At 38.7% G+C, this 14,216-nt stretch overlaps 1 protein-coding gene and 1 pseudogene across 12 annotated transcripts in view; one reads left to right on the forward strand and one right to left on the reverse strand.

The window, feature by feature from the left end:
* Nucleotides 1-14,216, forward strand: part of PAM (peptidylglycine alpha-amidating monooxygenase) — a 325,194-nt gene that overhangs the window by 155,415 nt on the left and 155,563 nt on the right. The gene's annotated exons all lie outside the window — the stretch shown is intronic.
* On the reverse strand, nucleotides 6,481-8,445 carry LOC133251730 (small ribosomal subunit protein eS26-like; annotated as a pseudogene).

Below are 14,216 nucleotides of genomic sequence, written 5' to 3' on the forward strand. Positions count from 1 at the left end.
AAAAACTTTATTTACTGAAGCAGGCAGCTACCCATAGACTCTTGTCCCTTGATCCCCGATCGAAACCACTACATATGCCATTTAGGCTAATAAATGGATTTAACCTTCGACATCTCATTAACTGTGTCTTCTGATTTACAGAACATGGAGAATAAAAATACCCATGTATGGTTAACAGCACTATGATCTTTGTTCCTTAGGTAGCTATTCAGTTTTTATAAGTAAATGGTCACACAAGAGTTCTTTTATTTGAAATACTGTGTATCATACTTCTCCATCTCGCTAAGTGGCAATTCCTGTCTTAGAGTTTCTCTAGACCAAATAGACTGGGGTCTTTCTTGGCTCCTCTTACTCACACCACTTAAATCATGTGCCAGAAAATCCTGTTGGTTCTGCCTTCCAAATATGTCCAGAATCCAGCCCTTTGTCCCCACGCCTACCTTTCCCACCCTGGCCCCTGCCCTAGCCTCTCATTCCTGGATCTTGAGGAGATCTCTCCTAACTGACCCGCCTTGCGCTCTTACATCCTGAGAGCCCGTGCTCCTTCCTGCAGCCACAAGGATCCTATTAAAACAGAAATCAGACCACATTACCCTTCTCCAAATACCCTTTTAAGAGCTTCCCATACCCCTCACATTTAAAAACAAGACTTTATTTTGTTGTTCAGTGGCTCAGTCGTGTCGGACTCTGCGACCCCGTGGACTGCAGCACGCCAGGCTTCCCTGTCCATCACCATCTCCCAGAACTTGCTCACACTCATGTCCATTGAGTTGGTGATGGCATCCAACCACCTCATCCTGTCGTCCTCTTCTCCTCTTGCTTTCAGTCTTTCCCAGCATCAAGAAATCTTTTCCAATAAGTCCGCTCTTTGCAGCAGGTGGCCAAAGTATTGGAGGTTCAGCTTCAGCATCAGTCCCTCCAATGAGTATTTAGGGTTGATTTCCTTTAGGATGGACTGGTTTGATCCCTTTGCAATCCAAGGGACTCTCAAGAGTCTTCTCCAACACCACTTTAATTGTATTTAAGTTCAAAAGCATCAGTTCTTTATGGCAACCTCCAAAGGGCCCCTGATAGCTCAGTTGGTAAAGAATCCACCTGCAATGCAGGAGACCCTGGTTTGATTCCTGGGTCGGGAAGATCCCCTGGAGAAGGGAAAGGTTATCCACTCCAGTATTCTGGCCTGGAGAAGTCCGTGGACTGGACTGTATAGTCCATGGGGTTGCAAAGAGTCAGACACGACTGAGCAACTTTCACTTTCCAAAGTTATTTCTCCTGCAGTCTTTTTCCACTCCTTTGTCTCTTATCCCTTATTTCTCTTATAAATTATTACGGGGATAAGACATATAACAGAAATAAGGGATGAAAGACTAGAGCTAGATCAGAACTCTAGCACTGCAGCTTGCAGCTTGCAAGATCTTAGGCGAGCTGCTTAACTTTTAATGAGCTTCAATTTCCTCATCTGTAAAATGGGGATAATAACAGTTCTCACCTGACAGGATTGTAGTTAAGTGAATTATATGTAAAGCCTAATACCACTCAGGAAATTACTAGTTATTGTTGTTTTTGCCCTAAATTACATTTACAGAAGATGAGTTAAGGCATGTTATCAAGTAATTACAGCAAGGCACCAAAGTACCTTAGAAGAGTTGAGACAAAGAATTACAGAGGATCAAGTTGAGCATGAAGAAGGTGATTGCAACAATACTTCAGTCAGGACAACAATTAAAATTTTCCAAAGTATATTATATAAGCACATTGTGTGCTAGGTCGCTTCAGTCATGTCTGACTCTTTGCAACCCTATGGACAAGAATACTGGAGTGGGTTGTCATGCCCTCCTCCGGGCGATCTTCCTGACCCAGGAATGGAGTCCACATCTCTTCCATTTCCTGCATTTCAGGCGGGTTCTTTACACGGCACCACCTGGGAAGCCCTATACACGCAGATAGAGTCTGCATTTTTTTCTTTCTTCTTTAGGAAATCTCTGTGGAGGCAGTAGTATTTGGAGAATGTAGTTCATGAGTAGAGAGATTTGGAAACAAACATTTGGAATCTCTATGAAAAGCACCATCCTAGAAATAGTGCTATAAACAGATGATATAATCAGAACCTCAACTTTTGTAATTTTGTCTTTAAAAGAATCTGGTAGGTACGATTTACTAAGAGAAGAGTTACGTACCTTTAGGCACCAAAACCATCACTATCAATTATGTAAAACAAATATTCAAAATGAAGTTGATCAAAATACATTTATAAAGCAATGTTTGATATATCAAATAGACTCCAAAGAGGAAATGTGTAAAGAAGTTGAATATTTTAGTCAATAGAATAATTTAATATATTTAACACATAGTAAATGTAATTTAACATATATATATATAAAATTTTACATTGTAGAAAGAGAATATACATTTCTGAATGTATATAAAATATCCTAAAAATCACATAGCTAGACATTAAGAAACGTCAGCTTACTACTACAGTAGAGTTTTATAGCTCTTATCCTCTCTGATGATAACCAATAAAATTAGAAATAGACCATGGGGAGATGCTTTGGAAAACAGCAACTTAGAAATTAAGGACCATTATTCTATACAATCCATGAAAAAAGGAGAAAAACAAAACTGAAATTATAAATTATCTATAAAGTGTTGGCAAGGCAAATACTTTAATAGCAAAACCCATGAGACCCAGCTAAAGCAGTATGCAGAGAAAAACTGATGGCCTTAAATTCTTTTATAATGAAAAAGTAGCATAAAAGTAAGTTTAAATAGATAATTCAACTTAAAAATGAAGAAAGCAGCAGTTAAATCAGCAAAAAGAAAGATTAAAGATAGAAGCTGAAATTTATAAAATAGGTCAAATAATAATATAAATGAAATAGGAAACCATTTATTTGAATATCCATTAAAATGGATAAGCTCATGGCAAGCCTAACTAAAGACTAAAAACTACAAAAATTATATATTGTTAGAAAGTATAAAGAAAACATTTTAGATATTATTATTTGTGCCTGTGTTGGTATATTTTATAATCTTGAGGAAATGGTGATTTCCTAGAAAATAATTAGCTATCCAAATTGACCTAAAAAGATATTTAAAAAACTGAACAGACCACTAAGTATAGAAGACGCTAGGAAGGTTAAAAAAAAAAAAAATATATATATATATATACATATACACACACACACACACACACATACATACAAACTTTTAAAGGTAAGAATTATTTAACCAAGAATAGACTGAGAATGAGTAAAAACATGACAGAAAAAAGACTAATATGCCAAATATATAAAGCGGTCCCACAGACTACTGAGAAGGCAAGCCACCCAAAAGCAATGAAGGATATTAGCTTTAAATTAACAGAATGGAAAAGGCTTACTTAAACCCTGTTAATCATCATAAAAAAGAATCATAAAAAACTAAAGAGAAAAAAATAAAATACCCTATTTTTAACCCATTAACGTGGCAAAATATATTAAAGAGAGCTATAATAGAGCTTATAAGGATGAAAAGACATGGGCAGGCTCATACATTGTTGGTGGAGAATGCATTGCCACAGTCTTTTTAATAAAATTATCTGGCATTGTCTTTTAAAGTAAAAATATTTGTATCTTAAAATTGTGGGAGATCATTCTATAGAATATTATGCAATAAAGGGAAGTATTAGGCACTCAGTCATGTCTGACTCTTTGCGACCCAATGGACTATAGCCCTCCAGGCTCCTCTGTCCATGGGATTCTCCAGGTAAGAATACTAGAGTGGGTAACCATTCTCTTCTCCAGGGGATCTTCCTGACCCAGGGATCAAACCCATGTCTTCCGCATTGTGGGCAGATTCTTTACTGTCTGAGCCACCAGGGAAGCCCTTAGAATATTATGCATTAAGTGTAAAACCAAGATGGGTCTGTTGTCTTGCCTTAGAAGAACTTTCATTGTGCATTAAGTGAGAGAAGCAAACTGCAGAGTCATGTGCAGAGTGTGACCCAATCTTAATAAATTAAATAACAAAATGTCTATATATATGGGTCTGTTTGAATATACATTTTTGTACAAGCATGGAGGAAGTTGGAAAAAGGCACTTTAAGCTTGTAAACTCTGGTTCCCTTGGAGAGGGAGTGGAGGAGTATGACAACAGATTTTTTAGTGTATATCCAAATTATCATTAAAAGAATGTCTATTTTATAGTTGCTAAAATTTAACAAAGAAACAAACAATATCACCAGGAAAAAGAATGCCAACAAAAAGAATCATCTACTTTCTTGGTATAAACCCCTAATGTTCTAGAAATCTCTAGAGGGGTTTTCCACACAATGCCTCTGATTGATAAAATTTTAATTCCTATTTCTCTGCTTTGCAACAGTGCTATTAAGAGAGCCTGATTAATGAATGAATTTAGAAAATTTGGTACACGTTTAGAAACAAATAGAGCCAGATTTGTAGGGGGTCATTCTTCTATTATAGTCAGTCTGAAGATATTTGCGGAAGGCAACCATGCGTATCTTTCCACATTAGCAAGAAAAGTGATGTTCTTTGCACTTATTAGCCCCCAGAAAAATCCTCTTTCTTTCACTTATTTTCAGATTTATGTAGTCTGAATTAATATTTCAATAACCCTATTCAAGAGGAACATTTGGAGCTATTCCACATGAATGTTGTATTCTTTAAGCAGAAGTGCAGAACATACTCTTTCTAGGCACAGATTGCTTTTCACAGATAATGTATTCTACTTAATCATGTATAAAGGGACAAATCTGATTTACACATTTAAGGCATGGCTCTGTCTTAGCATGCAAAAGTCACCCCCCCCCCCAACAACCTCAGAGCATTTTTAAAGAGGAATGTATATAAAAACAGGGAGTACATTGCCTCTATATACTGCATCATCCTCCCAACTCAGCTAATCCAGTAGTAAATGAAAACATTTGCCATGGCAACATCGATTTACAAAGGGCAAATGATGTTTCTGTAAGATTAGAATATTTCCTCTCATGGATCTCAGAGGTACACACAGTTAACACTTTAACACCCTTATTTAATAATTTTATGTAAGACTGAAAAAACTTTAATAGATTATTTTTAAATATTTTAATTCAGAAATAGAATCCAAAACAGAACAACAAACTCTTAACAAAAGCTGAAGTCAAATTCAAGGCAGGCAGAAAAATACCACTACAATATTTTAGTCTTTACTGTTTATGGAAATAAATGTTTTTCATTTTGTGATAAGCTGTACTGAACTATGGTTAATCATTTGCTTTCAGCTGAATTATCCTTTTGCTATGAGGATGCAAATTCTGTTTACCTTACTGTTTCTACAATTGATATTGTTAGCTATAATATTTAGCTTCCCCATTTTGGATATGTTAAAATACTACATTCATCTCCTTAATGTATTTTTCATAGATGCTAAGGCAGTATTCACAGATATTTTACTGTTGTGGTTTCATCTACTTGCCTTGGACTTTAAAGGCAGACACAGTAGATGCAAGAAAGAAGATACATTGGTAGCCTGGGCAAATGCAAGAAAGAAGTGATTGTAGTGTGGTCAAACAAGTTTAGAAGTTAACAAATAGTTTCTGTATTGTTTTTCTGCAGTCATAACCGCTCCGTAATACAAAATGGGGAAAATTGTGCTCAAGGGTGAGGAAATTAAGTTCCTGCCCTGAATATTTCAGAGTTGAGAGTAAAAAATTTACCTTACTCAACATGAATTCTTTGACTCTGCTAGAGGTATATACTGTTCTATTTTCTACCTAGAGTTTAGTTGATCAGCACAGTAAGCTTGGGTCTAGAAGTCCACGGCTGTTGGGCATAAGGAAACTTTTAGTCCTTCAATCAATTGTAGCAGGAGTCAGTTGAAATAAATAAGGTACTTCACACCGTTCCTGCCCACAGTATTCTCTTTCACTTCTGTTTGTGGTAACCTGAAGACCTTCTACAATAGCCAAAGAAATCTGAAGTGCCACTGAAGCAAATAAAAGCCAAATCTAGCACTCTTTTAACGCTTCCAAGTCTGCTGCCATTGGAAGGCTCCATGTTATTTATTTCCTCACTTCGCACAACATGTATTCCCCAAGATTTAAAAAAAAAAACATGTCAGTTGTCCAAAAAAAGCTGACAAATATATGAATCCAAGCTCGTTTTCTTCCATTTTTAAAATAAAACGTCTAAAACCTATGTATTATGGTTAAGAACTTTATAGAGGACAGAGATTTGCAAACCTGTGAATCACTATGTTATGAAGGAGGACATAAGTTGAATGATCTAGAGTCTTCGTTGTGATGTCAATTCAAGAAATCATTGATTTAGAGTGAGTTTTTTAAAGTATATTTGAAGCTACTAGTGAAATCCAGGAGTATTGAAAATATATAATTATTAGTAGAGTTAACTCAGGCATATATAAAATTTTATAGAAATTTTGCTCAAATATTGAAATGTAAACAAGATTGAAATGATTTTTCCAACTCTTCCTTTTCTAAATATCTGTCTGCCAGACCATTTTCTGAAATCGTTTTTAAACATAAACAAAAGTTTTATAAAATAATCTAACCAACGTTTTATTATATATTATAAAATAATCATTGTAATACCCATGTACAGCAGTCACGATAATGTACCTAACCTATTGTGTAGTGCAAATGAATAAACTAGCCTTGTTAGCCAGCCATTATTTATAGTATTACTTTTGTGGGCCTAGGGGAGAAATCTGAATTCCATCTGAGTATTAATCACTAGAGGAACAAATCTCCATTTCAGGACTCTTCATTGAAACATCATCTCCACCTCTATCATTCTTGAGATATACTGTCAAGTTCCTTAAGAGGAAAGACTTACCTGTCTTGTTCATCATTCTGTTCCCTGAGCCTAAAAATGATGCTGTGTTCCAATAAAGATTATTTGATTATTTTTTTTTTAGAAAGGAGGGAAATTATCTTCATATCAAGAATTTTCCTGTTCTGCCCCAGTATTCCTAAGCATGTGCTTGGACACACACACACACATATATACCAGTGACTGTAGTATTTTTTGTGCCTCTGTGTGGATCATGACTTAGGAGTCCCCTGCTGCCATGCTTTTCATATGGAAGAAATATTCTGAAGTTCAATGTTTTTATTTTAACTACTACCTAACTTTTTATTCCTGCATGATATTTTCATTTCTATCAGCTTATTTGAGATGTAATTTACTTAAAAATTCATCAATTTTAAATCTACAACTTGATGAATGCTGGCAAATAATATGCAGTTGTGTAAGTGCCATGAAGACATGATAAAGACGTTTGTTTCATCCCAGACATCCCCTCATGTCCCATCATTCCCCCTCACATGCCTTTCCTCATCCCCATCCTGTATCCCCTGGCAACTGCTGATGGTTCCATCACTGGTTTAGCCTTTTATAGATACACATGTAGATGTAACACAACAGTGTGTTTGGTGTCTGGCTTCTTTCGCTTAGCATGCTGCTTTTGTGATTCATCCACGACATTGTGTTTATCAGTAGCTCATTTTTATTGCAAGTCGTAGCTGTGGGGAAGTCTGGACTCTAGTTCAGGCAAGACTGGCTCTAGACCTTGTGCTCTTAAACCACTCCATTCTCTTATTGCTGTTTTTCATTCCATGCGATTTTCTTAATCATCTCTGGTCATGCTGTTCTCCTATTCAGAAATCTTCAACAACTCCTTATTCTCATCAAATACATTTCCTAGTTCCTTTTTTATTTTAATTCTCTACCCTGTGGTCCCCATCTGAATCACTTTTCTTCATATTTCCTGCTTTACTTTTTTCTGAGTTCCCTATTTTCTACCACACTCAGCCTGTTTATTATTCCCACCAATAGATGCCTTTGAATCCCCTGACATTATTCTTTCTGCTTATTGTAATTTCTTTGCCCTGCATCTTTCACCTATTTTTTTTTTAGTGTAATTTCCATTTTATTGTCCTTTCATAGAAACCAATATTTCTTTCAGTCTTTAAGGACTTGGATCCTTACATGGGCTTTGGTGGAGGACATGGGGCTGCACCTAGAGGTCTAAATTTGGGTGCAGGTGTTTGATCCTTCCGGGCTTCCCAAGAGCGATTCCTGACTACCTTGCTGTGAATGGCACAACTCAGGCAGTAATGTAGTTTCACATACAGCTTGGGAAGCACATGGGCATCAAAAACACTGTCTTCAGAAATGTCCCTGACGGCTGCGGCCTCTACGATGTTCCTAATGAGGAACTTCTTAATGGCCTTATCTTTGGGCACGCATCGGGCACAGCTGGTGCATCAAATAGGCTGCACGTGGCTGTGGCCCTTTTTGGCATGACCATTGTTCCTTCTTTTCTTGGTCATCTTGGAAGTGCGGAGGCGAGAGAGGCCTTCTTCACCTAGTGAAATCTTGCCTCATTAAAGTACAGAATCTGGATCCCTTTCCCCGTGAACCTGACTGATCTCCTCAGAGAGATCTGATCTAGTGCTACAATAATTTACACTGTTCTTATAAACCTATTGTATTGTCACTTGCCGTGATTCATTCCCATGTTTTAAATCTGTCCTGCTTAAAGAAAGACTCTCTGAAACTATTGACTGCATCATATTCAATCTTGGTGCATATTTTTGTCAGTTAATGCTCATGCTGAGCAAACAAATATAATCTACATTGAAATGAAGCCAGCTCATACCTCTCCTACAGACAAGATATTATTTTCACAGTGTTTTATACCATGTCTTGCACATGAAAGGTACCCAGTGAATATTTGTTGATTGGTAGATCTTCCTTGAATCTGTACCTATTTTCTTCTGCTCCTGGGACACATAGGAAAGCAAGTAGAGTGATGACCCCTATGATATACTAAGGGTCGTCTGCCTAGCTAAGGCTATATCCCAATTCCTTGCAGAGTGCCTAGTAAATATTTATCAAGAATGGGTTGTGTTCTTTAGTCAAGGCTCAGAGCACATTGGCAGGTACAGATTGATTCAGTAGTTAAATATCTCATCTCCTTGCTTAAAATGGTTGGAACCACATTAGACTGTTTTACCTCCTTAATGGTCTGTATTCTAGGTATCTACAATTCTTTTCATTTCTTCTTTTGCAATGTCTTCCAGATTTTTGCCTTTTTGTCCTGAGCCAGTGGCTTTCTTTATTTCCTGTCCTTCTCCATTCCTGGGTCCTTGCTGTGTCCTTGCTGTGCTTGCTCTCCCCTCCCTGTTTGCCCTGGGTAACGCCTTCCCAGCTTTCAGATCTCAACCTAAGCCTTGTTCTCTTGGAGAACCTTTCCTAACCATCCCCTCTGTCTCTCCTCCCCTCTCCTGCCTTTCAGAGAGCTGTCATAGCTCCCACAGCTCCTCCTGCCTCTGTTTCAGAATATCCTTCACAACTGCGATTTTTGCCTTTGCTCAGCTCATTATTCCATTCATACCTTTCTTTCCTCATCAGACTGAAGACTTTGTAAGAGAAGGAAACACATCTGTCTTTGCTTATCATTGTATCCTCCAGGTCTCGTCCAGGTCACTAACAGAAGCCTCAGCATCCATTTGTGGGATACATGGACTGTGAACGTATGGCTGGAGAATGAGTGGATCTCCACTGCCACTCCCCCATTAACAGCTGTTGTTGTTTAGTCCCTACGTCGTGTCTGCCTCTTTTATGACCTCATGGACTGTAGCCCGCCAGGCTCCTCTTATCATGGAGTTTCCAAGGCAATAGTACTGGATCGGTTTGCCATTTTCTACCCCGGGGGATTTTCCCAACCCAGGGATCGAACCTGCGTCTCCTGCATTGCAGATGGATTCTTTTACTAGTGAGCCACCAGGGAAGCCCCTTCATGTTACTGACTTTACCTGATTTGATAGCAGCCATCTCCGGGTTTGGTTCCAGACTCCACTGGGATCCCCCTCCTGCTGTATCCTCATTGCTCCTCCTCAGTTCCATCAAAGTGTTTTTCCTAAATGACGACACTCATGGTTTTATGCCCCATATCTCAACTCATTCACCTTGACCAACATCACATCTAAACAGATCAAATCTAAGTTCTCATCATCACCCAAGCTCTTTTATTATCTGGCTTAATTCAGATTTATCCAACTTCCTTTTTCACAATTCCCTAAATTGTCACCTTTGTGCCTGTTTGTCCATTCACCAGCTTATTTCTGCTTCCACCATGCTTACTCCCCTCTCTGGGTTTTGTTCAAACACAATTTTTCAGCTCAGGTCTTTTTCTTACCTTTGTTTATCTGACGTCTTCCCCTTTGGAGAGACTCTACTTCTCTGCTCAGGGCCTCTCAGATGCTAAGAGAAAACTTGGTCATTTCGTTTTGTTTCTGAGCTTCCGTTTGATCATTTTTTAACATGTTAAGAAATGCCAAAGCATCTGCATTGTATACTACATGCTCCACTGGCCTCTCTCGGTGTACTTTCCAGTCCAGCCTCCTCCGGGCGACTGACCTTTATGGGTGCCACCCAAAGGCTCTGTTGCTCTCTGGCTTCTGGCAGCCTTCAGTCGGTGGGAGGAACTGGCAAAAGATGGGAAAGCAATAGGATGACATCAGAGTATTTATTTTCTTGGTTCCTTTTCTTTATTTGATATTTATTTTTCTTTATTTATTTGTTTGGCTGTGCCTGGTCTTAGTGGTGGCATATAGGATCTAGTTCCCTGACCAAGGATGGAACTGAGACCCCCTGCTTTGAGAGCGTGGAGTCTTAGCCACTGGATCACCAGGAAAGTCCCCAGTTCCTTTCTGTTGAGCAACAGGTTGACAGTGACTGGTGTTCTCTCCCTACATCATAGCTATGTCATCTCCTACGGTAACAATTTCTGGATTTGGAAACTCTCCTTCTTCTTCACTCATACGTCTTTGAGTGGCAACAGCTTCGGTTCAGTTCAGTTCAGTCAGTCAGTCGTGTCTGACTCTTTGTGACCCTATGAATCGCAGCATGCCAGGCCTCCCTGTCTATCACCAACTCCTGGAGTTCACCCAAACTCATGTGCATTGAGTCAATGATGCCATCCAGCCATCTCATCCTGTGTCATCCCCTTCTCCTCCTGCCCTCAATCCCTCCCAGCATCAGGGTCTTTACCAATGAGTCAACTCTTCACATAAGGTGGCCAAAGTATTGGAGTTTCAGCCTCAGCATCAGTCCTTCCAATGAACACCCAGGACTGGTCTCCTTTAGAATGGACTGGTTGGGTCTCCTTGCAGTCCAAGGGACTCTCAAGAGCCTTCTCCAGCACCACAGTTCAAAAGCATCAATTCTTTGGTGCTCAGCTGTCTTCACAGTCCAACTCTCACATCCATACATGACCACTGGAAAAACCATAGCCTTGACTAGACGGACCTTTGTTGGCAAAGTAATATCTCTGCTTTTCAATATGCTATCTAGTTTGGTCATAACTATCCTTCCAAGGAGTAAGTGTCTTTTAATTTCATGGCTACAGTCACCATCTGCAGTGATTTTGGAGCCCCAAAAATAAAGTTTGACACTGTTTCCCCATCTATTTCTCATGAAGTGATGGGTAACAGCTTCAGTTCAGCTCAGTCACTCAATCGTGTTTGACTCTTTGCGACCCCATGAATTGCAGCATGCCAGGCCTCCCTGTCCATCACCAATTCCCAAAGTTTGCTCAAACTCAGGTCCATCGAGTCAGTGATACCATCTCATCCTCTGTCATCCCCTTCTCCTCCTGCCTCCAATCCCTCCCAGCATCAGAGTCTTTTTCAGTGAGTCAACTCTTCGCATGAGGTGGCCAAAGTACTGGAGTTTCAGCTTTAGCATCAGTTCTTCCAAAGAACACCCACGACTGATCTCCTTTAGGATAGACTGGTTGGATCTCCTTGCAGTCCAAGGGACTCTCAAGAGTCTTATCCAACACCACAGTTCAAAACATCAATTCTTCAGCGCTCAGCTTTCTTCACAGTCCAACTCTCACATCCATACATGACTACTGGAAAAACCATAGCCTTGACTAGACAGACCTTTGTTGGCAAAGTAATATCTCTGCTTTTGAATATGCTATCTAGGTTGGTCATAACTATCCTTCCAAGGAGTAAGCGTCTTTTAATTTCATGGCTGCAGTCACCATCTGCAGTGATTTTGGAGCCCAGAAAAATAAAGTCAGCCACTGTTTCCACTGTTTCCCCATCTATTTCCCATGAAGTGATGGGACCAGATGCCATGATCTTAGTTTTCTGAATGTTGAGCTTTAAGCCAACTTTTTCACTCTCCTCTTTCACGTTCATCAAGCTTCAGTTCAGTTCAGTCACTCAGTCGTGTCCGACTCTTTGCGACCCCATGAATCGCAAATGATCTTTATAAATTCCTAGGGTATTTCAACCTACCTTAAATACTTCTCTTCACCCAGCCAGCGGCTGTGTCCTTGGTTCTTTGGCTCCTCAGTTGCCCTCTTTATTTGTACCTTCTGTTTCCTAAGGGGATCCTGACTGATATATCTTAAATAGTAAACACAGAAAAGGAATACTTCCATTAGAGAAATGATGCCATGCCACCTGCCCTATACGGTGCCATTCACAAGAAAATGGCAAGATCTGTAAAATATTTTAAGTGTGTGCATTACAAGTGTTAAAATCTACGCATGAGTTAAAAAATGTAAGATAAGTGTCCCCTTATTATCTTGTCAGTATCCCCCACTTTCTGCTTAATCTTGTTAGGAGAGAAGAACCTCTCAGTATTAGGCCCAGCCAAGGGACCCACCTGGGACCAGATCATCCTTTCTTTGAACTCTTATCACTCAGTTCAGTTCAGTTCAGTTCAGTTGCTCAGTCGTGTCCCACTCTTTGCGACACTATGGACTGCTGCATGCCAGGCCTCCCTGTCCATCACCAACTCCCAGAGTTTACGCAACACTTCACCATTTCCTAGTGGTGAGCTTTGTTTCCTTCATTAGATTCTAATAAAAGAGCTTTTCCTTTCAAATTTTATCTCCTAGGAGCAAAATATATAGAATCAGTTTGCTGGCTGTTACATTAATTGGTTGGTAGGTTAGTATCAACGATTCTTGGGGACAGACTGTATCTTCTAGTTTTAAGCATTTTAATGGAAAATTTCTAATATATACAAAATTGTTGAGCTTGTATAATGAATCCCCATGTACCCATCAATGATTATCAGCACATGGTCATTCTTGTTTTATCCATAGTCCTCTACTTGATTCCTCCCCAGCACACACACACACACACACACACTGAATTATTTTCAGGTATCTCCTAGACATCATTTCATTTCATAGTACTTTGTTATGTATTTTCAAAAGGTGAATACTTCATTTTTAAATGTAATCACAATCACCATTATTACCATTATATCATCAAGTATCTAGTCAGATTCAAGTTTCTTTGATGGTTTATATATATTTTTTTAATTTTATTTTATTTTTAAACTTTACATAATTGTATTAGTTTTGCCAAATATCAAAATGAATCCGCCACAGGTATACATGTGTTCCCCATCCTGAACCCTCCTCCCTCCTCCCTCCCCATACCATCCCTCTGATGGTTTATATTTTTAAATGTAGTTTTGTTTGCATCAGAATTCAAATGTGGTCCACATGGTAAATCTTAATCCTGTCTCTTTTAGGAATCTTGAGATTCCATCTGTCTCTTTTTTTTCCTTTAGGGTACTTGTCCTAAAGGGTTTCCTGCATTCTAGGATTTGCTGACTGCATCACTCAAGTCTCATATAACATGTCCCTCTGACCTCTGTTTGCTTATACTGATACAGCCAAAGGCTTGAGCAGATTTAGGTTAGGGTTTTGGCAAGAATATTTCATAGGTGATGTTATATAGTACCAACAGAAAGCATATAATGTCTGATTGTCTCTCTTCTTACGATGTTATTCTTATTAAGTTAGGAATTGTGAGATTGATTAATTCACTGTAGAGTTACCTATCAACTTTTCATCTATTATTTTAGCAGCCGTGGATATTTATCATTGCCTGGGGACATTAGAAGTCGCGTATCATGAGTATTCTAATTCTGTCATTCCTCTGGAATTTGTCATTGGAAATATTTCTATAAAAAGGAAGTTTCCCCTGTAAACTATTTGATCACTCTTGAATTCAGTTTATATTGTTTATAGTTTATATTCTATAAACTGCTGGATACAGAAGATTAAGTTTTCCTTTCGCATCAACTAAGGGCCACTGACTATATAAACCTAATTATACATTGATGATAATTTAGGGTTACTTAGTTTTATTGTACTTATCATGCTGTATG

Source organism: Bos javanicus, chromosome 7 (genome assembly GCF_032452875.1).
Source record: "Bos javanicus breed banteng chromosome 7, ARS-OSU_banteng_1.0, whole genome shotgun sequence".
Classification (NCBI taxonomy): Eukaryota; Metazoa; Chordata; class Mammalia; order Artiodactyla; family Bovidae; genus Bos; species Bos javanicus.